Genomic DNA, 24347 nt, shown 5'->3' on the forward strand with positions numbered 1-24347 from the left:
AAAAAAAATTTGTTAGTGCAAACTTCGTAAGAGAGTTCACTTTCAATAAACACTAGCTGCCTACGAAATCCAAAACTTCATGTGCATTCACCAGGATGGCCGAGTGGTTAAGGCGTTGGACTTAAGATCCAATGGATATGTGTCCTCGTGAGTCCGAACCCCACTCCTGGTATGAGTTTTACACTTGAAATTCTAAGCGATTTCTGAAAAAGGAGTAATGTTTCAGCAAAAGAAATGTTCTCGTCAGCAGATAGTGCAGTATTAACCTTTCAGAACCCCTTTAATGTTTTTTTTTTCCATTATGAGATGAATTTCTAGTACATTAGAGCATGATATTACAGTAAGTTCCAAACTTAAAAATTGAGGAGGGTCGAACCCCACTCCTGGTATGATTTTTATACTTCAAATTCTACAAGGTTTCTGAAAATGGAGTAATGTTTGAGCAAAAGAAAAGTTCTTGTTGCCCGATAGCACAGTATTAACCCTTCAATATACCTGACTATGGCCCTTTTATGTTTATTTTTTCCATTATGAGATGAATCTCTAGTACATTAGAGCATGATATTACAGTAGGTTTCAACTTAAATATTGAGGAAAATGTAGGGGTTAAGACAAATTTGAATATCTGAGGTAAATAATCAAACTACAGTAACAAAGAAACATTTGAAGTAAAAATAATATGAGAAATATAGAAATATAGCGCAATCCATTCACAAAAAACATTATCTACTAGAGGGGGGTAATCCAGAAAAAAAGATGGCCAGTGTACCTAGGATGTCATGAAATGTAAAATATGCGGGAGAAAATCTGGCCTATGGTAAAGTGATTAATTTGACAACTGTGAGCTTTTTTGGAGAAGTTAAAGTGTTTAAAGAAACTAAAACTTTGTGCTTAGTGTTGTTGACAAATCTCGATGGCATTTTATTCCAATATTCACTCTTGGTCACCACACTAAACATGTAATGAAAAATGAAAATCTACATATAGTGGAAAAATATTTTTTTCTGGATGAAATTTACAGTCAACTGGAAGGTTCCCAGTAAAAATATGTGTCCGGCTCTTGATAAGTGTCTTAAAAAAAATTTGTTAGTGCAAACTTCGTAAGAGAGTTCACTTTCAATAAACACTAGCTGCCTACGAAATCCAAAACTTCATGTTCATTCACCAGGATGGCCGAGTGGTTAAGGCGTTGGACTTAAGATCCAATGGATATGTATCCTCGTGGGTTCGAACCCCACTCCTGGTATGAGTTTTACACTTGAAATTCTAAGCGATTTCTGAAAAAGGAGTAATGTTTCAGCAAAAGAAATGTTCTTGTTGGCAGATAGTGCAGTATTAACCTTTCAGAACCCCTGAGTATCGCCCTTTAATGTTTATTTTTTCCATTATGAGATGAATTTCTAGTACATTAGAGCATGATATTACAGTAAGTTCCAACCTTAAAAATTGAGGAGGTTCGAACCCCACTCCTGGTATGATTTTTATACTTCAAATTCTACAAGGTTTCTGAAAATGGAGTAATGTTTGAGCAAAAGAAAAGTTCTTGTTGCCCGATAGAACAGTATTAACACTTCAATATACCTGACTATGGCCCTTTTATGTTTATTTTTTCCATTATGAGATGAATCTCTAGTACATTAGAGCATGATATTACAGTAGTTTCCAAACTTAAATATTGAGGAAAATGTAGGGATTAAGACAAATTTGAATATCTGAGGTAAATATTCAAACTACAGTCCCAAAGAAACATTCGAAGTTAAAATAATATGAGAAATATAGAAATATAGCGCAATCCATTCACAAAAAACATTATCTACTAGAGGGGGGTAATCCAGAAAAAAAGATGGCCAGTGTACGTAGGATGTCATGAAATGTAAAATATGCGGGAGAAAATCTGGCCTATGGTAAAGTGATGAATTTGACAACTATGAGCTTTTTTGGAGAAGTTAAAGTGTTTAAAGAAACTAAAACTTTGTGCTTAGTGTTGTTGACAAATCTCGATGGCATTTTATTCCAATATTCACTCTTGGTCACCACACTAAACATGTAATGAAAAATGAAAATCTACATATAGTGGAAAAATATTTTTTTCTGGATGAAATTTACAGTCAACAGGAAGGTTCCCACTAAAAATGTGTGTCCGGCTCTTGATAAGTGTCTTAAAAAAAATTTGTTAGTGCAAACTTCGTAAGAGAGTTCACTTTCAATAAACACTAGCTGCCTACGAAATCCAAAACTTCATGTTCATTCACCAGGATGGCCGCGTGGTTAAGGCGTTGGACTTAAGATCCAATGGATATGTATCCTCGTGGGTTCGAACCCCACTCCTGGTATGAGTTTTACACTTGAAATTCTACGAGATTTCTGAAAAAGGAGTAATGTTTCAGCAAAAGAAATGTTCTTGTTGGCAGATAGTGCAGTATTAACCTTTCAGAACCCCTGAGTATCGCCCTTTAATGTTTATTTTTTCCATTATGAGATGAATTTCTAGTACATTAGAGCATGATATTACAGTAAGTTCCAACCTTAAAAATTGAGGAGGTTCGAACCCCACTCCTGGTATGATTTTTATACTTCAAATTCTACAAGGTTTCTGAAAATGGAGTAATGTTTGAGCAAAAGAAAAGTTCTTGTTGCCCGATAGAACAGTATTAACACTTCAATATACCTGACTATGGCCCTTTTATGTTTATTTTTTCCATTATGAGATGAATCTCTAGTACATTAGAGCATGATATTACAGTAGTTTCCAAACTTAAATATTGAGGAAAATGTAGGGATTAAGACAAATTTGAATATCTGAGGTAAATATTCAAACTACAGTCCCAAAGAAACATTTGAAGTTAAAATAATATGAGAAATATAGAAATATAGCGCAATCCATTCACAAAAAACATTATCTACTAGAGGGGGGTAATCCAGAAAAAAAGATGGCCAGTGTACGCAGGATGTCATGAAATGTAAAGTATGCGGGAGAAAATCTGGCCTATGGTAAAGTGATGAATTTGACAACTATGAGCTTTTTTGGAGAAGTTAAAGTGTTTAAAGAAACTAAAACTTTGTGCTTAGTGTTGTTGACAAATCTCGATGGCATTTTATTCCAATATTCACTCTTGGTCACCATACTAAACATGTAATGAAAAATGAAAATCTACATATAGTGGAAAAATATTTTTTTCTGGATGAAATTTACAGTCAACAGGAAGGTTCCCACTAAAAATGTGTGTCCGGCTCTTGATAAGTGTCTTAAAAAAAATTTGTTAGTGCAAACTTCGTAAGAGAGTTCACTTTCAATAAACACTAGCTGCCTACGAAATCCAAAACTTCATGTTCATTCACCAGGATGGCCGAGTGGTTAAGGCGTTGGACTTAAGATCCAATGGATATGTATCCTCGTGGGTTCGAACCCCACTCCTGGTATGAGTTTTACACTTGAAATTCTAAGCGATTTCTGAAAAAGGAGTAATGTTTCAGCAAAAGAAATGTTCTTGTTGGCAGATAGTGCAGTATTAACCTTTCAGAACCCCTGAGTATCGCCCTTTAATGTTTATTTTTTCCATTATGAGATGAATTTCTAGTACATTAGAGCATGATATTACAGTAAGTTCCAAACTTAAAAATTGAGGAGGTTCGAACCCCACTCCTGGTATGATTTTTATACTTCAAATTCTACAAGGTTTCTGAAAATGGAGTAATGTTTGAGCAAAAGAAAAGTTCTTGTTGCCCGATAGAACAGTATTAACACTTCAATATACCTGACTATGGCCCTTTTATGTTTATTTTTTTCCATTATGAGACGAATCTCTAGTACATTAGAGCATGATATTACAGTAGGTTCCAAACTTAAATATTGAGGAAAATGTGAGGAATAAGACAAATTTGAATATCTGAGGTAAATATTCAAACTACAGTCCCAAAGAAACATTCGAAGTTAAAATAATATGAGAAATATAGAAATATAGCGCAATCCATTCACAAAAAACATTATCTACTAGAGGGGGGTAATCCAGAAAAAAAGATGGCCAGTGTACGTAGGATGTCATGAAATGTAAAATATGCGGGAGAAAATCTGGCCTATGGTAAAGTGATGAATTTGACAACTATGAGCTTTTTTGGAGAAGTTAAAGTGTTTAAAGAAACTAAAACTTTGTGCTTAGTGTTGTTGACAAATCTCGATGGCATTTTATTCCAATATTCACTCTTGGTCACCACACTAAACATGTAATGAAAAATGAAAATCTACATATAGTGGAAAAATATTTTTTTCTGGATGAAATTTACAGTCAACAGGAAGGTTCCCACTAAAAATGTGTGTCCGGCTCTTGATAAGTGTCTTAAAAAAAATTTGTTAGTGCAAACTTCGTAAGAGAGTTCACTTTCAATAAACACTAGCTGCCTACGAAATCCAAAACTTCATGTTCATTCACCAGGATGGCCGAGTGGTTAAGGCGTTGGACTTAAGATCCAATGGATATGTATCCTCGTGGGTTCGAACCTCACTCCTGGTATGAGTTTTACACTTGAAATTCTACGAGATTTCTGAAAAAGGAGTAATGTTTCAGCAAAAGAAATGTTCGTGTTGGCAGATAGTGCAGTATTAACCTTTCAGAACCCCTGAGTATCGCCCTTTAATGTTTATTTTTTCCATTATGAGATGAATTTCTAGTACATTAGAGCATGATATTACAGTAAGTTCCAACCTTAAAAATTGAGGAGGTTCGAACCCCACTCCTGGTATGATTTTTATACTTCAAATTCTACAAGGTTTCTGAAAATGGAGTAATGTTTGAGCAAAAGAAAAGTTCTTGTTGCCCGATAGAACAGTATTAACACTTCAATATACCTGACTATGGCCCTTTTATGTTTATTTTTTCCATTATGAGATGAATCTCTAGTACATTAGAGCATGATATTACAGTAGTTTCCAAACTTAAATATTGAGGAAAATGTAGGGATTAAGACAAATTTGAATATCTGAGGTAAATATTCAAACTACAGTCCCAAAGAAACATTTGAAGTTAAAATAATATGAGAAATATAGAAATATAGCGCAATCCATTCACAAAAAACATTATCTACTAGAGGGGGGTAATCCAGAAAAAAAGATGGCCAGTGTACGCAGGATGTCATGAAATGTAAAGTATGCGGGAGAAAATCTGGCCTATGGTAAAGTGATGAATTTGACAACTATGAGCTTTTTTGGAGAAGTTAAAGTGTTTAAAGAAACTAAAACTTTGTGCTTAGTGTTGTTGACAAATCTCGATGGCATTTTATTCCAATATTCACTCTTGGTCACCATACTAAACATGTAATGAAAAATGAAAATCTACATATAGTGGAAAAATATTTTTTTCTGGATGAAATTTACAGTCAACAGGAAGGTTCCCACTAAAAATGTGTGTCCGGCTCTTGATAAGTGTCTTAAAAAAAATTTGTTAGTGCAAACTTCGTAAGAGAGTTCACTTTCAATAAACACTAGCTGCCTACGAAATCCAAAACTTCATGTTCATTCACCAGGATGGCCGAGTGGTTAAGGCGTTGGACTTAAGATCCAATGGATATGTATCCTCGTGGGTTCGAACCCCACTCCTGGTATGAGTTTTACACTTGAAATTCTAAGCGATTTCTGAAAAAGGAGTAATGTTTCAGCAAAAGAAATGTTCTTGTTGGCAGATAGTGCAGTATTAACCTTTCAGAACCCCTGAGTATCGCCCTTTAATGTTTATTTTTTCCATTATGAGATGAATTTCTAGTACATTAGAGCATGATATTACAGTAAGTTCCAAACTTAAAAATTGAGGAGGTTCGAACCCCACTCCTGGTATGATTTTTATACTTCAAATTCTACAAGGTTTCTGAAAATGGAGTAATGTTTGAGCAAAAGAAAAGTTCTTGTTGCCCGATAGAACAGTATTAACACTTCAATATACCTGACTATGGCCCTTTTATGTTTATTTTTTTCCATTATGAGACGAATCTCTAGTACATTAGAGCATGATATTACAGTAGGTTCCAAACTTAAATATTGAGGAAAATGTGAGGATTAAGACAAATTTGAATATCTGAGGTAAATATTCAAACTACAGTCCCAAAGAAACATTCGAAGTTAAAATAATATGAGAAATATAGAAATATAGCGCAATCCATTCACAAAAAACATTATCTACTAGAGGGGGGTAATCCAGAAAAAAAAGATGGCCAGTGTACGTAGGATGTCATGAAATGTAAAATATGCGGGAGAAAATCTGGCCTATGGTAAAGTGATGAATTTGACAACTATGAGCTTTTTTGGAGAAGTTAAAGTGTTTAAAGAAACTAAAACTTTGTGCTTAGTGTTGTTGACAAATCTCGATGGCATTTTATTCCAATATTCACTCTTGGTCACCACACTAAACATGTAATGAAAAATGAAAATCTACATATAGTGGAAAAATATTTTTTTCTGGATGAAATTTACAGTCAACAGGAAGGTTCCCACTAAAAATGTGTGTCCGGCTCTTGATAAGTGTCTTAAAAAAAATTTGTTAGTGCAAACTTCGTAAGAGAGTTCACTTTCAATAAACACTAGCTGCCTACGAAATCCAAAACTTCATGTTCATTCACCAGGATGGCCGAGTGGTTAAGGCGTTGGACTTAAGATCCAATGGATATGTATCCTCGTGGGTTCGAACCTCACTCCTGGTATGAGTTTTACACTTGAAATTCTACGAGATTTCTGAAAAAGGAGTAATGTTTCAGCAAAAGAAATGTTCGTGTTGGCAGATAGTGCAGTATTAACCTTTCAGAACCCCTGAGTATCGCCCTTTCATGCTTATTTTTTCCATTATGAGATGAATTTCTAGTACATTAGAGCATGATATTACAGTAAGTTCCAACCTTAAAAATTGAGGGGGTTCGAACCCCACTCCTGGTATTATTTTTATACTTCAAACTCTACAAGGTTTCTGAAAATGGAGTAATGTTTGAGCAAAAGAAAAGTTCTTGTTGCCCGATAGAACAGTATTAACACTTCAATATACCTGACTATGGCCCTTTTATGTTTATTTTTTCCATTATGAGATGAATCTCTAGTACATTAGAGCATGATATTACAGTAGGTTCCAAACTTAAATATTGAGGAAAATGTGAGGAATAAGACAAATTTGAATATCTGAGGTAAATATTCAAACTACAGTCCAAAAGAAACATTTGAAGTTAAAATAATATGAGAAATATAGAAATATAGCGCAATCCATTCACAAAAAACATTATCTACTAGAGGGGGGTAATCCAGAAAAAAGGATGGCCAGTGTACGTAGGATGTCATGAAATGTAAAATATGCGGGAGAAAATCTGGCCTATGGTAAAGTGATGAATTTGACAACAATAAGCTTTTTTGGAGAAGTTAAAGTGTTTAAAGAAACTAAAACTTTGTGCTTAGTGTTGTTGACAAATCTCGATGGCATTTTATTCCAATATTCACTCTTGGTCACCACACTAAACATGTAATGAAAAATGAAAATCTACATATAGTGGAAAAATATTTTTTTTCTGGATGAAATTTACAGTCAACAGGAAGGTTCCCAGTAAATATCTGTGTCCTGCTCTTGATAAGTGTCTTAAAAAAAATTTGTTAGTGCAAACTTCGTAAGAGAGTTCACTTTCAATAAACACTAGCTGCCTACGAAATCTAAAACTTCATGTGCATTTACTAGGATGGCCAAGTGGTTAAGGCGTTGGACTTAAGATCCAATGGATATGTATCCTCGTGGGTTCGAACCCCACTCCTGGTATGAGTTTTACACTTGAAATTCTACGAGATTTCTGAAAAAGGAGTAATTTTTCTGCAAAAGAAATGTTCTTATTGGCAGATAGTGCAGTATTAATCTTTCAGAACCCCTGAGTATCGCCCTTTAATGTTTATTTTTTCCATTATGAGATGAATTTCTAGTACATTAGAGCATGATATTACAGTAAGTTCCAAACTTAAAAATTGAGGAGGTTCGAACCCCACTCCTGGTATGATTTTTATACTTCAAATTCTACAAGGTTTCTGAAAATGGAGTAATGTTTGAGCAAAAGAAAAGTTCTTGTTGCCCGATAGAACAGTATTAACACTTCAATATACCTGACTATGGCCCTTTTATGTTTATTTTTTCCATTATGAGATGAATCTCTAGTACATTAGAGCATGATATTACAGTAGGTTCCAAACTTAAATATTGAGGAAAATGTGAGGAATAAGACAAATTTGAATATCTGAGGTAAATATTCAAACTACAGTCCCAAAGAAACATTTGAAGTTAAAATAATATGAGAAATATAGAAATATAGCGCAATCCATTCACAAAAAACATTATCTACTAGAGGGGGGTAATCCAGAAAAAAAGATGGCCAGTGTACGTAGGATGTCATGAAATGTAATATATGTGGGAGAAAATCTGGCCTATGGTAAAGTGATGAATTTGACAACTATGAGCTTTTTTGGAGAAGTTAAAGTGTTTAAAGAAACTAAAACTTTGTGCTTAGTGTTGTTGACAAATCTCGATGGCATTTTATTCCAATATTCACTCTTGGTCACCACACTAAACATGTAATGAAAAATGAAAATCTACATATAGTGGAAAAATATTTTTTTCTGGATGAAATTTACAGTCAACAGGAAGGTTCCCACTAAAAATCTGTGTCCGGCTCTTGATAAGTGTCTTAAAAAAAATTTGTTAGTGCAAACTTCGTAAGAGAGTTCACTTTCAATAAACACTAGCTGCCTACGAAATCCAAAACTTTATGTGCATTCACCAGGATGGCCGAGTGGTTAAGGCGTTGGACTTAAGATCCAATGGATATGTATTCTCGTGGGTATGAGTTTTACACTTGAAATTCTACGAGATTTCTGAAAAAGGAGTAATGTTTCTGCAAAAGAAATGTTCTTGTTGGCAGATAGTGCAGTATTAACCTTTCAGAACCCCTGAGTATCGCCCTTTAATGTTTATTTTTTCCATTATGAGATGAATTTCTAGTACATTAGAGCACGATATTACAGTAAGTTCCAAACTTAAAAATTGAGGAGGTTCGAACCCCACTCCTGGTATGATTTTTATACTTCAAATTCTACAATGTTTCTGAAAATGGAGTAATGTTTGAGCAAAAGAAAAGTTCTTGTTGCCTGATAGAACAGTATTAACACTTCAGTATACCTGACTATGGCCCTTTTATGTTTATTTTTTCCATTATGAGATGAATCTCTAGTACATTAGAGCATGATATTACAGTAGTTTCCAAACTTAAATATTGAGGAAAATGTAGGGATTAAGACAAATTTGAATATCTGAGGTAAATATTCAAACTACAGTCCCAAAGAAACATTTGAAGTTAAAATAATATGAGAAATATAGAAATATAGCGCAATCCATTCACAAAAAACATTATCTACTAGAGGGGGGTAATCTAGAAAAAAAGATGGCCAGTGTACGTAGGATGTCATGAAATGTCAAATATGCGGGAGAAAATCTGGCCTATGGTAAAGTGATGAATTTGACAACTATGAGCTTTTTTGGAGAAGTTAAAGTGTTTAAAGAAACTAAAACTTTGTGCTTAGTGTTGTTGACAAATCTCGATGGCATTTTATTCCAATATTCACTCTTGGTCACCACACTAAACATGTAATGAAAAATGAAAATCTACATATAGTGGAAAAATATTTTTTTCTGGATGAAATTTACAGTCAACAGGAAGGTTCCCACTAAAAATCTGTGTCCGGCTCTTGATAAGTGTCTTAAAAAAAATTTGTTAGTGCAAACTTCGTAAGAGAGTTCACTTTCAATAAACACTAGCTGCCTACGAAATCCAAAACTTCATGTGCATTCACCAGGATGGCCGAGTGGTTAAGGCGTTGGACTTAAGATCCAATGGATATGTATCCTCGTGGGTTCGAACCCCACTCCTGGTATGAGTTTTACACTTGAAATTCTACGAGATTTCTGAAAAAGGAGTAATTTTTCTGCAAAAGAAATGTTCTTGTTGGCAGATAGTGCAGTATTAACCTTTCAGAACCTTTAATGTTCATTTTTTCCATTATGAGATGAATTTCTAGTACATTAGAGCATGATATTACAGTAAGTTCCAAACTTAAAAATTGAGGAGGTTCGAACCCCACTCCTGGTATGATTTTTATACTTCAAATTCTACAAGGTTTCTGAAAATGGAGTAATGTTTGAGCAAAAGAAAAGTTCTTGTTGCCTGATAGAACAGTATTAACACTTCAGTATACCTGACTATGGCCCTTTTATGTTTATTTTTTCCATTATGAGATGAATCTCTAGTACATTAGAGCATGATATTACAGTAGTTTCCAAACTTAAATATTGAGGAAAATGTAGGGATTAAGACAAATTTGAATATCTGAGGTAAATATTCAAACTACAGTCCCAAAGAAACATTTGAAGTTAAAATAATATGAGAAATATAGAAATATAGCGCAATCCATTCACAAAAAACATTATCTACTAGAGGGGGGTAATCTAGAAAAAAAGATGGCCAGTGTACGTAGGATGTCATGAAATGTCAAATATGCGGGAGAAAATCTGGCCTATGGTAAAGTGATGAATTTGACAACTATGAGCTTTTTTGGAGAAGTTAAAGTGTTTAAAGAAACTAAAACTTTGTGCTTAGTGTTGTTGACAAATCTCGATGGCATTTTATTCCAATATTCACTCTTGGTCACCACACTAAACATGTAATGAAAAATGAAAATCTACATATAGTGGAAAAATATTTTTTTCTGGATGAAATTTACAGTCAACAGGAAGGTTCCCACTAAAAATCTGTGTCCGGCTCTTGATAAGTGTCTTAAAAAAAATTTGTTAGTGCAAACTTCGTAAGAGAGTTCACTTTCAATAAACACTAGCTGCCTACGAAATCCAAAACTTCATGTGCATTCACCAGGATGGCCGAGTGGTTAAGGCGTTGGACTTAAGATCCAATGGATATGGATCCTCGTGGGTTCAAACCCCACTCCTGGTATGAGTTTTACACTTGAAATTCTACGAGATTTCTGAAAAAGGAGTAATTTTTCTGCAAAAGAAATGTTCTTGTTGGCAGATAGTGCAGTATTAACCTTTCAGAACCTTTAATGTTCATTTTTTCCATTATGAGATGAATTTCTAGTACATTAGAGCATGATATTACAGTAAGTTCCAACCTTAAAAATTGAGGAGGTTCGAACCCAACTCCTGGTATGATTTTTATACTTCAAATTCTACAAGGTTTCTGAAAATGGAGTAATGTTTGAGCAAAAGAAAAGTTCTTGTTGCCCGATAGAACAGTATTAACCCCTTCAAGACCCAGCCTATTTTGACCTTAAAGACCTTGCCGTTTTTTGCAATTCTGACCAGTGTCCCTTTATGAGGTAATAACTCAGGAACGCTTCAACGGATCCTAGCGGTTCTGAGATTGTTTTTTCGTGACATATTGGGCTTCATGTTAGTGGTAAATTTAGGTCAATAAATTCTGCGTTTATTTGTGATAAACACGGAAATTTGGCGAAAATTTTGAAAATTTCGCAATTTTCACATTTTGAATTTTTATTCTGTTAAACCAGAGAGATATGTGACACAAAATAGTTAATAAATAACATTTCCCACATGTTTACTTTACATCAGCACAATTTTGGAAACAAAATTTTTTTTTGTTAGGAAGTTATAAGGGTTAAAATTCGACCAGCGATTTGTCATTTTTACAACGAAATTTACAAAACCATTTTTTTTAGGGACCACCTCACATTTGAAGTCAGTTTGAGGGGTCTATATGGCTGAAAATACCCAAAAGTGACACCATTCTAAAAACTGCACCCCTCAAGGTACTCAAAACCACATTCAAGAAGTTTATTAACCCTTCAGGTGCTTCACAGCAGCAGAAGCAACATGGAAGGAAAAAATGAACATTTAACTTTTTAGTCACAAAAATTATCTTTTAGCAACAATTTTTTTATTTTCCCAATGGTAAAAGGAGAAACTGAACCATGAAAGTTGTTGTCCAATTTGTCCTGAGTACGCTGATACCTCATATGTGGGGGTAAACCACTGTTTTGGCGCATGGCAGGGCTTGGAAGGGAAGGAGCGCCATTTGACTTTTTGAATCAAAAATTGGCTCCACTCTTTAGCGGACACCATGTCACGTTTGGAGAGCCCCCGTGTGCCTAAAAATTGGAGCTCCCCCACAAGTGACCCCATTTTGGAAACTAGACGCCCCAAGGAACTTATCTAGATGCATAGTGAGCACTTTGAACCCCCAGGTGCTTCACAAATTGATCCGTAAAAATGAAAAAGTACTTTTTTTTCACAAAAAAATTCTTTTAGCCTCAATTTTTTCATTTTCACGTGGGCAACAGGATAAAATGGATCCTAAAATGAGTTGGGCAATTTCTCCTGAGTACACCAATACCTCACATGTGGAGGTAAACCACTGTTTGGGCACATGGTAAGGCTCGGAAGGGAAGGAGCGCCATTTGACTTTTTGAATGAAAAATTATTTCCATCGTTAGCGGACACCATGTCGCGTTTGGATAGCTCCTGTGTGCCTAAACATTGGCGCTCCCCCACAAGTGACCCCATTTTGGAAACTAGACCCCCCAAGGAACTAATTTAGATGCCTAGTGAGCACTTTAAACCCTCAGGTGCTTCACAAATTGATCTGTAAAAATGAAAAAGTAATTTTTTTTCACAAAAAAATTCTTTTCGCCTCAATTTTTTCATTTTCACATGGGCAGTAGGATAAAATGGATCATAAAATTTGTTGGGCAATTTCTCCCGAGTACGCCGATACCTCATATGTGGGGGTAAACCACTGTTTGGGCACTCGGCAGGGCTCGGAAGAGAAGGCGCGCCATTTGACTTTTTGAATGGAAAATTAGCTCCAATTGTTAGCGGACACCATGTCGCGTTTGGAGAGCCCCTGTGTGCCTAAACATTGGAGCTCCCGCACAAGTGACCCCATTTTGGAAACTAGACCCCCCAAGGAACTTATCTAGATGCATATTGAGCACTTTAAACCCCCAGGTGCTTCACAGAAGTTTATAACGCAGAGCCATGAAAATAAAAAATAATTTTTCTTTCCTCAAAAATGATTTTTTAGCCTGGAATTTCCTATTTTGCCAAGGATAATAGGAGAAATTGGACCCCAAATATTGTTGTCCAGTTTGTCCTGAGTACGCTGATACCCCATATGTGGGGGTAAACCACTGTTTGGGCGCACGGCAGGGCTCGGAAGGGATGGCACGCCATTTGGCTTTTTAAATGGAAAATTAGCTCCAATCATTAGCGGACACCATGTCACGTTTGGAGAGCCCCTGTGTGCCTAAACATTGGAGATCCCCCAGAAATGACACCATTTTAGAAACTAGACCCCCAAAGGAACTAATCTAGATGTGTGGTGAGGACTTTGAACCCCCAAGTGCTTCACAGAAGTTTATAACGCAGAGCCATGAAAATAAAAAAAAAAATTATTTTCTCAAAAATGATCTTTTAGCCTGCAATTTTTTATTTTCCCAAGGGTAACAGGAGAAATTTGACCCCAAAAGTTGTTTTCCAGTTTCTCCTGAGTACGCTGATACCCCATATGTGGGGGTAAATCACTGTTTGGGCACATGCCGGGGCTCGGAAGTGAAGTAGTGACGTTTTGAAATGCAGACTTTGATGGAATGCTCTGTGGGCGTCACGTTGCGTTTGCAGAGCCCCTGATGTGGCTTAACAGTAGAAACCCCCCACAAGTGACCCCATTTTGGAAACTAGACCCCCAAAGGAACTTATCTAGATGTGTGGTGAGCACTTTGAACCCCCAAGTGCTTCATAGAAGTTTATAATGCAGAGCCGTGAAAATAATAAATACGTTTTCTTTCCTCAAAAATAATTATTTAGCCCAGAATTTTTTAATTTTCCCAAGGGTAACAGGAGAAATTTGACCCCAATATTTGTTGTCCAGTTTCTCCTGAGTACGGTGATACCCCATATGTGGGGGTAAACTACTGTTTGGGCACATGCCGGGGCTTGGAATTGAAGTAGTGACGTTTTGAAATGCAGACTTTGATGGAATGCTCTGCGGGCGTCACGTTGCGTTTGCAGAGCCCCTGATGTGCCTAAACAGTAGAAACCCCCCACAAGTGACCCCATTTTGGAAACTAGACCCTGAAAGGAACTTATCTAGATGTGTGATGAGCACTTTGAACCCCCAAGTGCTTCATAGAAGTTTATAATGCAGAGCCGTGAAAATAATAAATACGTTTTCTTTCCTCAAAAATAATTATTTAGCCCAGAATATTTTATTTTCCCAAGGGTTACAGGAGAAATTGGACCCCAAAAGTTGTTGTCCAGTTTCTCCTGAGTACGCTGATACCCCATATGTGGGGGTAAACCACTGTTTGGGCACACGTCGGGGCTCAGAAGGGAAGTAGTCACTTTTGAAATGCAGACTTTGATGGAATGGTCTGCGGGTGTCACGTTGCGTTTGCAGAGCCCCTGGTGTGCCTAAACAGTAGAAACCCCCCACAAGTGACCCCATTTTAGAAACTAGACCCCCCAAGGAACTTATCTAGATATGTGGTGAGCACTTTGAACCTCCAAGTGCTTCACAGACGTTTACAACGCAGAGCCGTGAAAATAAAAAATCATTTTTCTTTCCTCAAAAATTATGTTTTAGCAAGCATTTTTTTATTTTCACAAGGGTAACAGGAGAAATTGGACCCCAGTAATTGTTGCGCAGTTTGTCCTGAGTATGCTGGTACCCCATATGTGGGGGTAAACCACTGTTTGGGCACACGTCAGGGCTCGGAAGTGAGGGAGCACCATTTGACTTTTTGAATACGAGATTGGCTGGAATCAATGGTGGCGCCATGTTGCGTTTGGAGACCCCTGATGTGCCTAAACAGTGGTAACCCCTCAATTCTAACTCCAACACTAACCCCAACACACCCCTAACCCTAATCCCAACTGTAGCCATAACCCTAATCACAACCCTAACCCCAACACACCCCTAACCACAACACTAACCCCAACACACCCCTAACCCTAACCACAACCCTAATTCCAACCCTAACCCTAAGGCTATGTGCCCACGTTGCGGATTCGTGTGAGATATTTCCGCACCATTTTTGAAAAATCTGCGGGTAAAAGGCACTGCGTTTTACCTGCGGATTTTCCGCGGATTTCCAGTGTTTTTTGTGCGGATTTCACCTGCGGATTCCTATTGAGGAACAGGTGTAAAACGCTGCGGAATCCGCACAAAGAATTGACATGCTGCGGAAAATACAACGCAGCGTTCCCGCGCGGTATTTTCCGCACCATGGGCACAGCGGATTTGGTTTTTCATATGTTTACATGGTACTGTAAACCTGATGGAACACTGCTGCGAATCCGCAGCCAAATCCGCACCGTGTGCACATAGCCTAATTCTAAAGGTATGTGCACACGCTGCGGAAAACGCTGCGGATCCGCAGCAGTTTCCCATGAGTGTACAGTTCAATGTAAACCTACGGGAAACAAAAATCGCTGTACACATGCTGCGGAAAAACTGCACGGAAACGCAGCGGTTTACATTCCGCAGCATGTCACTTCTTTGTGCGGATTCCGCAGCGGTTTTACAACTGCTCCAATAGAAAATCGCAATTGTAAAACCGCAGTGAAATGCGCAGAAAAAAACGCGGTAAATCCGCCATAAATCCGCAGCGGTTTAGCACTGCGGATTTATCAAATCCGCAGCGGAAAAATCCGCAGAGGACCAGAATACGTGTGCACATTCCTAACCCTAACCCTAACCCTAGCCCTAACCCTAGCCCTACCCCTAACCCTAACCCTACCCCTAACCCTAACCCTACCCCTACCCCTAACCCTAACCCTACCCCTAACCCTACCCCTAACCCTAACCCTACCCCTACCCCTAACCCTAACCCTATTCTAACATTAGTGGGAAAAAAAAAATTTCTTTATTTTTTTATTGTCCCTACCTATGGGGGTGACAAAGGGGGGGGGTCATTTATTATTTTTTTTATTTTGATCACTGAGATAGATTATATCTCAGTGATCAAAATGCACTTTGGAACGAATCTGCCGGCCGGCAGATTCGGCGGGCGCACTGCGCATGCGCCCGCCATTTTGGAAGATGGCGGCGCCCGGGAGAAGACGGACGGGACCCCGGCTGGATCGGTAAGTATGATAGGGTGGGGGGGGACCACGGGGGGGGGGATCGGAGCACGGGGGGGGGAATCGGAGCGCGGGAGGGGTGGAACGGAGCGCGGGGGGCGTGGAACGGAGCACGGGGGGGCTGGAACGGAGCACGGGGGGGTGGAACGGAGCACGGGGGGGGGTGGATCGGAGTGCAGGGGGGGTGATTGGAGCACGGGGGGGTGATTGGAGCACGGGGCGAGCGGACACGAGCACGGGGGGGAGCGGAGCACAGGGCGGAGGGGAGCCGGAGCAGTGTACCGGCCAGATCGGGGGGGTGGGGGGGCGATCGGAGGGGTGGGGTGGGGGCACACTAGTATTTCCAGCCATGGCCGATGATATTTCAGCATCGGCCATGGCTGGATTGTAATATTTCACCCGTTATAATGGGTGAAATATTACAAATCGCTCTGATTGGCAGTTTCACTTTCAACAGCCAATCAGAGCGATCGTAGCCACGAGGGGGTGAAGCCACCCCCCCTGGGCTAAACTACCACTCCCCCTGTCCCTGCAGATCGGGTGAAATGGGAGTTAACCCTTTCACCCGGCCTGCAGGGACGCGATCTTTCCATGACGCCGCATAGGCGTCATGGGTCGGAATGGCACCGACTTTCATGACGCCTACGTGGCGTCATGGGTCGGGAAGGGGTTAACACTTCAATATACCTGACTATGGCCCTTTTATGTTTATTTTTTCCATTATGAGATGAATATCTAGTACATTAGAGCATGATATTACAGTAGGTTCCAAACTTAAATATTGAGGAAAATGTGAGGAATAAGACAAATTTGAATATCTGAGGTAAATATTCAAACTACAGTCCCAAAGAAACATTTGAAGTTAAAATAATATGAGAAATATAGAAATATAGCGCAATCCATTCACAAAAACCATTATCTAATAGAGGGGGGTAATCCAGAAAAAAAGATGGCCAGTGTACGTAGGATGTCATGAAATGTAAAATATGCGGGAGAAAATCTGGCCTATGGTAAAGTGATGAATTTGAAAACTATGAGCTTTTTTGGAGAAGTTAAAGTGTTTAAAGAAACTAAAACTTTGTGCTTAGTGTTGTTGACAAATCTCGATGGCATTTTATTCCAATATTCACTCTTGGTCACCACACTAAACATGTAATGAAAAATGAAAATCTACATATAGTGGAAAAATATTTTTTTCTGGATGAAATTTACAGTCAACAGGAAGGTTCCCAGTAAAAATCTGTGTCCGGCTCTTGATAAGTGTGTTAAAAAAAATTTGTTAGTGAAAACTTCAAAAGAGAGTTCACTTTCAATAAACACTAGCTGCCTACGAAATCCAAAACTTCATGTGCATTCACCAGGATGGCCGAGTGGTTAAGGCGTTGGACTTAAGATCCAATGGATATGTATCCTCGTGGGTTCGAACCCCACTCCTGGTATGAGTTTTACACTTGAAATTCTACGAGATTTCTGAAAAAGGAGTAATGTTTCTGCAAAAGAAATGTTCGTGTTGGCAGATAGTGCAGTATTAACCTTTCAGAACCCCTGAGTATCGCCCTTTAATGTTTATTTTTTCCATTATGAGATGAATTTCTAGTACATTAGAGCATGATATTACAGTAAGTTCCAAACTTAAAAATTGAGGAGGTTCGAACCCCACTCCTGGTATGATTTTTATACTTCAAATTCTACAAGGTTTCTGAAAATGGAGTAATGTTTGAGCAAAAGAAAAGTTCTTGTTGCCCGATAGAACAGTATTAACACTTCAATATACCTGACTATGGCCCTTTTATGTTTATTTTTTCCATTATGAGATGAATCTCTAGTACATTAGAGCATGATATTACAGTAGGTTCCAAACTGAAATATTGAGGAAAATGTGAGGAATAAGACAAATTTGAATATCTGAGGTAAATATTCAAACTACAGTCCCAAAGAAACATTTGAAGTTAAAATAATATGAGAAATATAGAAATATAGCGCAATCCATTCACAAAAAACATTATCTAATAGAGGGGGGTAATCCAGAAAAAAAGATGGCCAGTGTACGTAGGATGTCATGAAATGTAAAATATGCGGGAGAAAATCTGGCCTATGGTAAAGTGATGAATTTGAAAACTATGAGCTTTCTTGGAGAAGTTAAAGTGTTTAAAGAAACTAAAACTTTGTGCTTAGTGTTGTTGACAAATCTCGATGGCATTTTATTCCAATATTCACTCTTGGTCACCACACTAAACATGTAATGAAAAATGAAAATCTACATATAGTGGAAAAATATTTTTTTCTGGATGAAATTTACAGTCAACAGGAAGGTTCCCAGTAAAAATCTGTGTCCGGCTCTTGATAAGTGTCTTAAAAAAAATTTGTTAGTGCAAACTTCGTATGAGAGTTCACTTTCAATAAACACTAGCTGCCTACGAAATCCAAAACTTTATGTGTATTCACCAGGATGGCCGAGTGGTTAAGGCGTTGGACTCAAGATCCAATGGGTATGTATCCTCGTGGGTTCGAACCCCACTCCTGGTATGAGTTTTACACTTGAAATTCTATGAGATCTCTGAAAAAGGAGTAATGTTTCAGCAAAAGAAATGTTCTTGTTGGCAGATAGTGCAGTATTAACCTTTCAGAACCCCTGAGTATCGCCCTTTAATGTTTATTTTTTCCATTATGAGATGAATTTCTAGTACATTAGAGCACGATATTACAGTAAGTTCCAAACTTAAAAATTGAGGAGGTTCGAACCCCACTCCTGGTATGATTTTTATACTTCAAATTCTACAATGTTTCTGAAAATGGAGTAATGTTTGAGCAAAAGAAAAGTTCTTGTTGCCTGATAGAACAGTATTAACACTTCAGTATACCTGACTATGGCCCTTTTATGTTTATTTTTCCCATTATGAGATGAATCTCTAGTACATTAGAGCATGATATTACAGTAGTTTCCAAACTTAAATATTGAGGAAAATGTAGGGATTAAGACAAATTTGAATATCTGAGGTAAATATTCAAACTACAGTCCCAAAGAAACATTTGAAGTTAAAATAATATGAGAAATATAGAAATATAGCGCAATCCATTCACAAAAAACATTATCTACTAGAGGGGGGTAATCTAGAAAAAAGATGGCCAGTGTACGTAGGATGTCATGAAATGTCAAATATGCGGGAGAAAATCTGGCCTATGGTAAAGTGATGAATTTGACAACTATGAGCTTTTTTGGAGAAGTTAAAGTGTTTAAAGAAACTAAAACTTTGTGCTTAGTGTTGTTGACAAATCTCGATGGCATTTTATTCCAATATTCACTCTTGGTCACCACACTAAACATGTAATGAAAAATGAAAATCTACATATAGTGGAAAAATATTTTTTTCTGGATGAAATTTACAGTCAACAGGAAGGTTCCCACTAAAAATCTGTGTCCGGCTCTTGATAAGTGTCTTAAAAAAAATTTGTTAGTGCAAACTTCGTAAGAGAGTTCACTTTCAATAAACACTAGCTGCCTACGAAATCCAAAACTTCATGTGCATTCACCAGGATGGCCGAGTGGTTAAGGCGTTGGACTTAAGATCCAATGGATATGTATCCTCGTGGGTTCGAACCCCACTCCTGGTATGAGTTTTACACTTGAAATTCTACGAGATTTCTGAAAAAGGAGTAATTTTTCTGCAAAAGAAATGTTCTTGTTGGCAGATAGTGCAGTATTAACCTTTCAGAACCTTTAATGTTCATTTTTTCCATTATGAGATGAATTTCTAGTACATTAGAGCATGATATTACAGTAAGTTCCAACCTTAAAAATTGAGGAGGTTCGAACCCAACTCCTGGTATGATTTTTATACTTCAAATTCTACAAGGTTTCTGAAAATGGAGTAATGTTTGAGCAAAAGAAAAGTTCTTGTTGCCCGATAGAACAGTATTAACACTTCAATATACCTGACTATGGCCCTTTTATGTTTATTTTTTCCATTATGAGATGAATCTCTAGTACATTAGAGCATGATATTACAGTAGGTTCCAAACTTAAATATTGAGGAAAATGTGAGGAATAAGACAAATTTGAATATCTGAGGTAAATATTCAAACTACAGTCCCAAAGAAACATTTGAAGTTAAAATAATATGAGAAATATAGAAATATAGCGCAATCCATTCACAAAAACCATTATCTAATAGAGGGGGGTAATCCAGAAAAAAAGATGGCCAGTGTACGTAGGATGTCATGAAATGTAAAATATGCGGGAGAAAATCTGGCCTATGGTAAAGTGATGAATTTGAAAACTATGAGCTTTTTTGGAGAAGTTAAAGTGTTTAAAGAAACTAAAACTTTGTGCTTAGTGTTGTTGACAAATCTCGATGGCATTTTATTCCAATATTCACTCTTGGTCACCACACTAAACATGTAATGAAAAATGAAAATCTACATATAGTGGAAAAATATTTTTTTCTGGATGAAATTTACAGTCAACAGGAAGGTTCCCAGTAAAAATCTGTGTCCGGCTCTTGATAAGTGTCTTAAAAAAAATTTGTTAGTGCAAACTTCGTAAGAGAGTTCACTTTCAATAAACACTAGCTGCCTACGAAATCCAAAACTTCATGTGCATTCACCAGGATGGCCGAGTGGTTAAGGCGTTGGACTTAAGATCCAATGGATATGTATCCTCGTGGGTTCGAACCCCACTCCTGGTATGAGTTTTACACTTGAAATTCTACGAGATTTCTGAAAAAGGAGTAATTTTTCTGCAAAAGAAATGTTCTTGTTGGCAGATAGTGCAGTATTAACCTTTCAGAACCTTTAATGTTCATTTTTTCCATTATGAGATGAATTTCTAGTACATTAGAGCATGATATTACAGTAAGTTCCAACCTTAAAAATTGAGGAGGTTCGAACCCAACTCCTGGTATGATTTTTATACTTCAAATTCTACAAGGTTTCTGAAAATGGAGTAATGTTTGAGCAAAAGAAAAGTTCTTGTTGCCCGATAGAACAGTATTAACACTTCAATGTACCTGACTATGGCCCTTTTATGTTTATTTTTTCCATTATGAGATGAATCTCTAGTACATTAGAGCATGATATTACAGTAGGTTCCAAACTTAAACATTGAGGAAAATGTGAGGAATAAGACAAATTTGAATATCTGAGGTAAATATTCAAACTACAGTCCCAAAGAAACATTTGAAGTTAAAATAATATGAGAAATATAGAAATATAGCGCAATCCATTCACAAAAACCATTATCTAATAGAGGGGGGTAATCCAGAAAAAAAGATGGCCAGTGTACGTAGGATGTCATGAAATGTAAAATATGCGGGAGAAAATCTGGCCTATGGTAAAGTGATGAATTTGAAAACTATGAGCTTTTTTGGAGAAGTTAAAGTGTTTAAAGAAACTAAAACTTTGTGCTTAGTGTTGTTGACAAATCTCGATGGCATTTTATTCCAATATTCACTCTTGGTCACCACACTAAACATGTAATGAAAAATGAAAATCTACATATAGTGGAAAAATATTTTTTTCTGGATGAAATTTACAGTCAACAGGAAGGTTCCCAGTAAAAATCTGTGTCCGGCTCTTGATAAGTGTGTTAAAAAAAATTTGTTAGTGCAAACTTCAAAAGAGAGTTCACTTTCAATAAACACTAGCTGCCTACGAAATCCAAAACTTCATGTGCATTCACCAGGATGGCCGAGTGGTTAAGGCGTTGGACTTAAGATCCAATGGATATGTATCCTCGTGGGTTCGAACCCCACTCCTGGTATGAGTTTTACACTTGAAATTCTACGAGATTTCTGAAAAAGGAGTAATGTTTCTGCAAAAGAAATGTTCGTGTTGGCAGATAGTGCAGTATTAACCTTTCAGAACCCCTGAGTATCGCCCTTTAATGTTTATTTTTTCCATTATGAGATGAATTTCTAGTACATTAGAGCATGATATTACAGTAAGTTCCAAACTTAAAAATTGAGGAGGTTCGAACCCCACTCCTGGTATGATTTTTATACTTCAAATTCTACAAGGTTTCTGAAAATGGAGTAATGTTTGAGCAAAAGAAAAGTTCTTGTTGCCCGATAGAACAGTATTAACACTTCAATATACCTGACTATGGCCCTTTTATGTTTATTTTTTCCATTATGAGATGAATCTCTAGTACATTAGAGCATGATATTACAGTAGGTTCCAAACTGAAATATTGAGGAAAATGTGAGGAATAAGACAAATTTGAATATCTGAGGTAAATATTCAAACTACAGTTCCAAAGAAACATTTGAAGTTAAAATAATATGAGAAATATAGAAATATAGCGCAATCCATTCACAAAAAACATTATCTAATAGAGGGGGGTAATCCAGAAAAAAAGATGGCCAGTGTACGTAGGATGTCATGAAATGTAAAATATGCGGGAGAAAATCTGGCCTATGGTAAAGTGATGAATTTGAAAACTATGAGCTTTCTTGGAGAAGTTAAAGTGTTTAAAGAAACTAAAACTTTGTGCTTAGTGTTGTTGACAAATCTCGATGGCATTTTATTCCAATATTCACTCTTGGTCACCACACTAAACATGTAATGAAAAATGAAAATCTACATATAGTGGAAAAATATTTTTTTCTGGATGAAATTTACAGTCAACAGGAAGGTTCCCAGTAAAAATCTGTGTCCGGCTCTTGATAAGTGTCTTAAAAAAAATTTGTTAGTGCAAACTTCGTATGAGAGTTCACTTTCAATAAACACTAGCTGCCTACGAAATCCAAAACTTCATGTGTATTCACCAGGATGGCCGAGTGGTTAAGGCGTTGGACTCAAGATCCAATGGATATGTATCCTCGTGGGTTCGAACCCCACTCCTGGTATGAGTTTTACACTTGAAATTCTACAAGATTTCTGAAAAAGGAGTAATGTTTCTGCAAAAGAAATGTTCTTGTTGGCAGATAGTGCAGTATTAACCTTTCAGAACCCCTGAGTATCGCCCTTTAATGTTTATTTTTTCCATTATGAGATGAATTTCTAGTACATTAGAGCATGATATTACAGTAAGTTCCAAACTTAAAAATTGAGGAGGTTCGAACCCCACTCCTGGTATGATTTTTATACTTCAAATTCTACAAGGTTTCTGAAAATGGAGTAATGTTTGAGCAAAAGAAAAGTTCTTGTTGCCCGATAGAACAGTATTAACACTTCAATATACCTGACTATGGCCCTTTTATGTTTATTTTTTCCATTACGAGATGAATCTCTAGTACATTAGAGCATGATATTACAGTAGGTTCCAAACTTAAATATTGAGGAAAATGTGAGGAATAAGACAAATTTGAATATCTGAGGTAAATATTCAAACTACAGTCCCAAAGAAACATTTGAAGTTAAAATAATATGAGAAATATAGAAATATAGCGCAATCCATTCACAAAAAACATTATCTAATAGAGGGGGGTAATCCAGAAAAAAAGATGGCCAGTGTACGTAGGATGTCATGAAATGTAAAATATGCGGGAGAAAATCTGGCCTATGGTAAAGTGATGAATTTGAAAACTATGAGCTTTTTTGGAGAAGTTAAAGTGTTTAAAGAAACTAAAACTTTGTGCTTAGTGTTGTTGACAAATCTCGATGGCATTTTATTCCAATATTCACTCTTGGTCACCACACTAAACATGTAATGAAAAATGAAAATCTACATATAGTGGAAAAATATTTTTTTCTGGATGAAATTTACAGTCAACAGGAAGGTTCCCAGTAAAAATCTGTGTCCGGCTCTTGATAAGTGTCTTAAAAAAAATTTGTTAGTGCAAACTTCGTAAGAGAGTTCACTTTCAATAAACACTAGCTGCCTACGAAATCCAAAACTTCATGTGCATTCACTAGGATGGCCGAGTGGTTAAGGCGTTGGATTTAAAATCCAATTGATATGTATCCTCGAGGGTTCGAACCCCACTCCTGGTATGAGTTTTACACTTGAAATTCTACGAGATTTCTGAAAAAGGAGTAATGTTTCTGCAAAAGAAATGTTCTTGTTGGCAGATAGTGCAGTATTAACCTTTCAGAACCCCTGAGTATCGGCCTTTAATGTTTATTTTTTCCATTATGAGATGAATTTCTAGTACATTAGAGCATGATATTACAGTAAGTTCCAAACTTAAAAATTGAGGAGGTTCGAACCCCACTCCTGGTATGATTTTTATACTTCAA

General features: G+C 36.9%; 17 non-coding genes across 17 annotated transcripts; all 17 read left to right on the top strand.

Moving 5' to 3' along the window:
- Window positions 1-89: 89 nt before the first annotated feature.
- On the top strand, window positions 90-172 carry TRNAL-UAA (transfer RNA leucine (anticodon UAA)). Its single transcript has one exon. It is a non-coding gene; the product is annotated as a tRNA-Leu (tRNA).
- A 991-nt stretch (window positions 173-1163) lies between these two features.
- Window positions 1164-1246, top strand: TRNAL-UAA (transfer RNA leucine (anticodon UAA)). The gene has a single exon. It is a non-coding gene; the product is annotated as a tRNA-Leu (tRNA).
- Window positions 1247-2250: 1004 nt separating this feature from the next.
- On the top strand, window positions 2251-2333 carry TRNAL-UAA (transfer RNA leucine (anticodon UAA)). Its single transcript has one exon. It is a non-coding gene; the product is annotated as a tRNA-Leu (tRNA).
- Window positions 2334-3337: 1004 nt separating this feature from the next.
- Window positions 3338-3420, top strand: TRNAL-UAA (transfer RNA leucine (anticodon UAA)). Its single transcript has one exon. It is a non-coding gene; the product is annotated as a tRNA-Leu (tRNA).
- Window positions 3421-4425: 1005 nt separating this feature from the next.
- Window positions 4426-4508, top strand: TRNAL-UAA (transfer RNA leucine (anticodon UAA)). The gene has a single exon. It is a non-coding gene; the product is annotated as a tRNA-Leu (tRNA).
- A 1004-nt stretch (window positions 4509-5512) lies between these two features.
- TRNAL-UAA (transfer RNA leucine (anticodon UAA)) lies at window positions 5513-5595 on the top strand. Its single transcript has one exon. It is a non-coding gene; the product is annotated as a tRNA-Leu (tRNA).
- Window positions 5596-6601: 1006 nt separating this feature from the next.
- On the top strand, window positions 6602-6684 carry TRNAL-UAA (transfer RNA leucine (anticodon UAA)). Its single transcript has one exon. It is a non-coding gene; the product is annotated as a tRNA-Leu (tRNA).
- A 1005-nt stretch (window positions 6685-7689) lies between these two features.
- TRNAL-UAA (transfer RNA leucine (anticodon UAA)) lies at window positions 7690-7772 on the top strand. The gene has a single exon. It is a non-coding gene; the product is annotated as a tRNA-Leu (tRNA).
- Window positions 7773-9845: 2073 nt separating this feature from the next.
- Window positions 9846-9928, top strand: TRNAL-UAA (transfer RNA leucine (anticodon UAA)). Its single transcript has one exon. It is a non-coding gene; the product is annotated as a tRNA-Leu (tRNA).
- A 990-nt stretch (window positions 9929-10918) lies between these two features.
- On the top strand, window positions 10919-11001 carry TRNAL-UAA (transfer RNA leucine (anticodon UAA)). The gene has a single exon. It is a non-coding gene; the product is annotated as a tRNA-Leu (tRNA).
- Window positions 11002-17525: 6524 nt separating this feature from the next.
- Window positions 17526-17608, top strand: TRNAL-UAA (transfer RNA leucine (anticodon UAA)). Its single transcript has one exon. It is a non-coding gene; the product is annotated as a tRNA-Leu (tRNA).
- A 1004-nt stretch (window positions 17609-18612) lies between these two features.
- TRNAL-CAA (transfer RNA leucine (anticodon CAA)) lies at window positions 18613-18695 on the top strand. The gene has a single exon. It is a non-coding gene; the product is annotated as a tRNA-Leu (tRNA).
- A 1003-nt stretch (window positions 18696-19698) lies between these two features.
- TRNAL-UAA (transfer RNA leucine (anticodon UAA)) lies at window positions 19699-19781 on the top strand. The gene has a single exon. It is a non-coding gene; the product is annotated as a tRNA-Leu (tRNA).
- Window positions 19782-20771: 990 nt separating this feature from the next.
- On the top strand, window positions 20772-20854 carry TRNAL-UAA (transfer RNA leucine (anticodon UAA)). The gene has a single exon. It is a non-coding gene; the product is annotated as a tRNA-Leu (tRNA).
- Window positions 20855-21844: 990 nt separating this feature from the next.
- On the top strand, window positions 21845-21927 carry TRNAL-UAA (transfer RNA leucine (anticodon UAA)). The gene has a single exon. It is a non-coding gene; the product is annotated as a tRNA-Leu (tRNA).
- Window positions 21928-22931: 1004 nt separating this feature from the next.
- TRNAL-CAA (transfer RNA leucine (anticodon CAA)) lies at window positions 22932-23014 on the top strand. Its single transcript has one exon. It is a non-coding gene; the product is annotated as a tRNA-Leu (tRNA).
- Window positions 23015-24018: 1004 nt separating this feature from the next.
- On the top strand, window positions 24019-24101 carry TRNAL-UAA (transfer RNA leucine (anticodon UAA)). The gene has a single exon. It is a non-coding gene; the product is annotated as a tRNA-Leu (tRNA).
- Window positions 24102-24347: the final 246 nt, after the last annotated feature.

Source organism: Ranitomeya imitator, chromosome 5 (assembly GCF_032444005.1).
Source record: "Ranitomeya imitator isolate aRanImi1 chromosome 5, aRanImi1.pri, whole genome shotgun sequence".
NCBI classification, from domain to species: domain Eukaryota; kingdom Metazoa; phylum Chordata; class Amphibia; order Anura; family Dendrobatidae; genus Ranitomeya; species Ranitomeya imitator.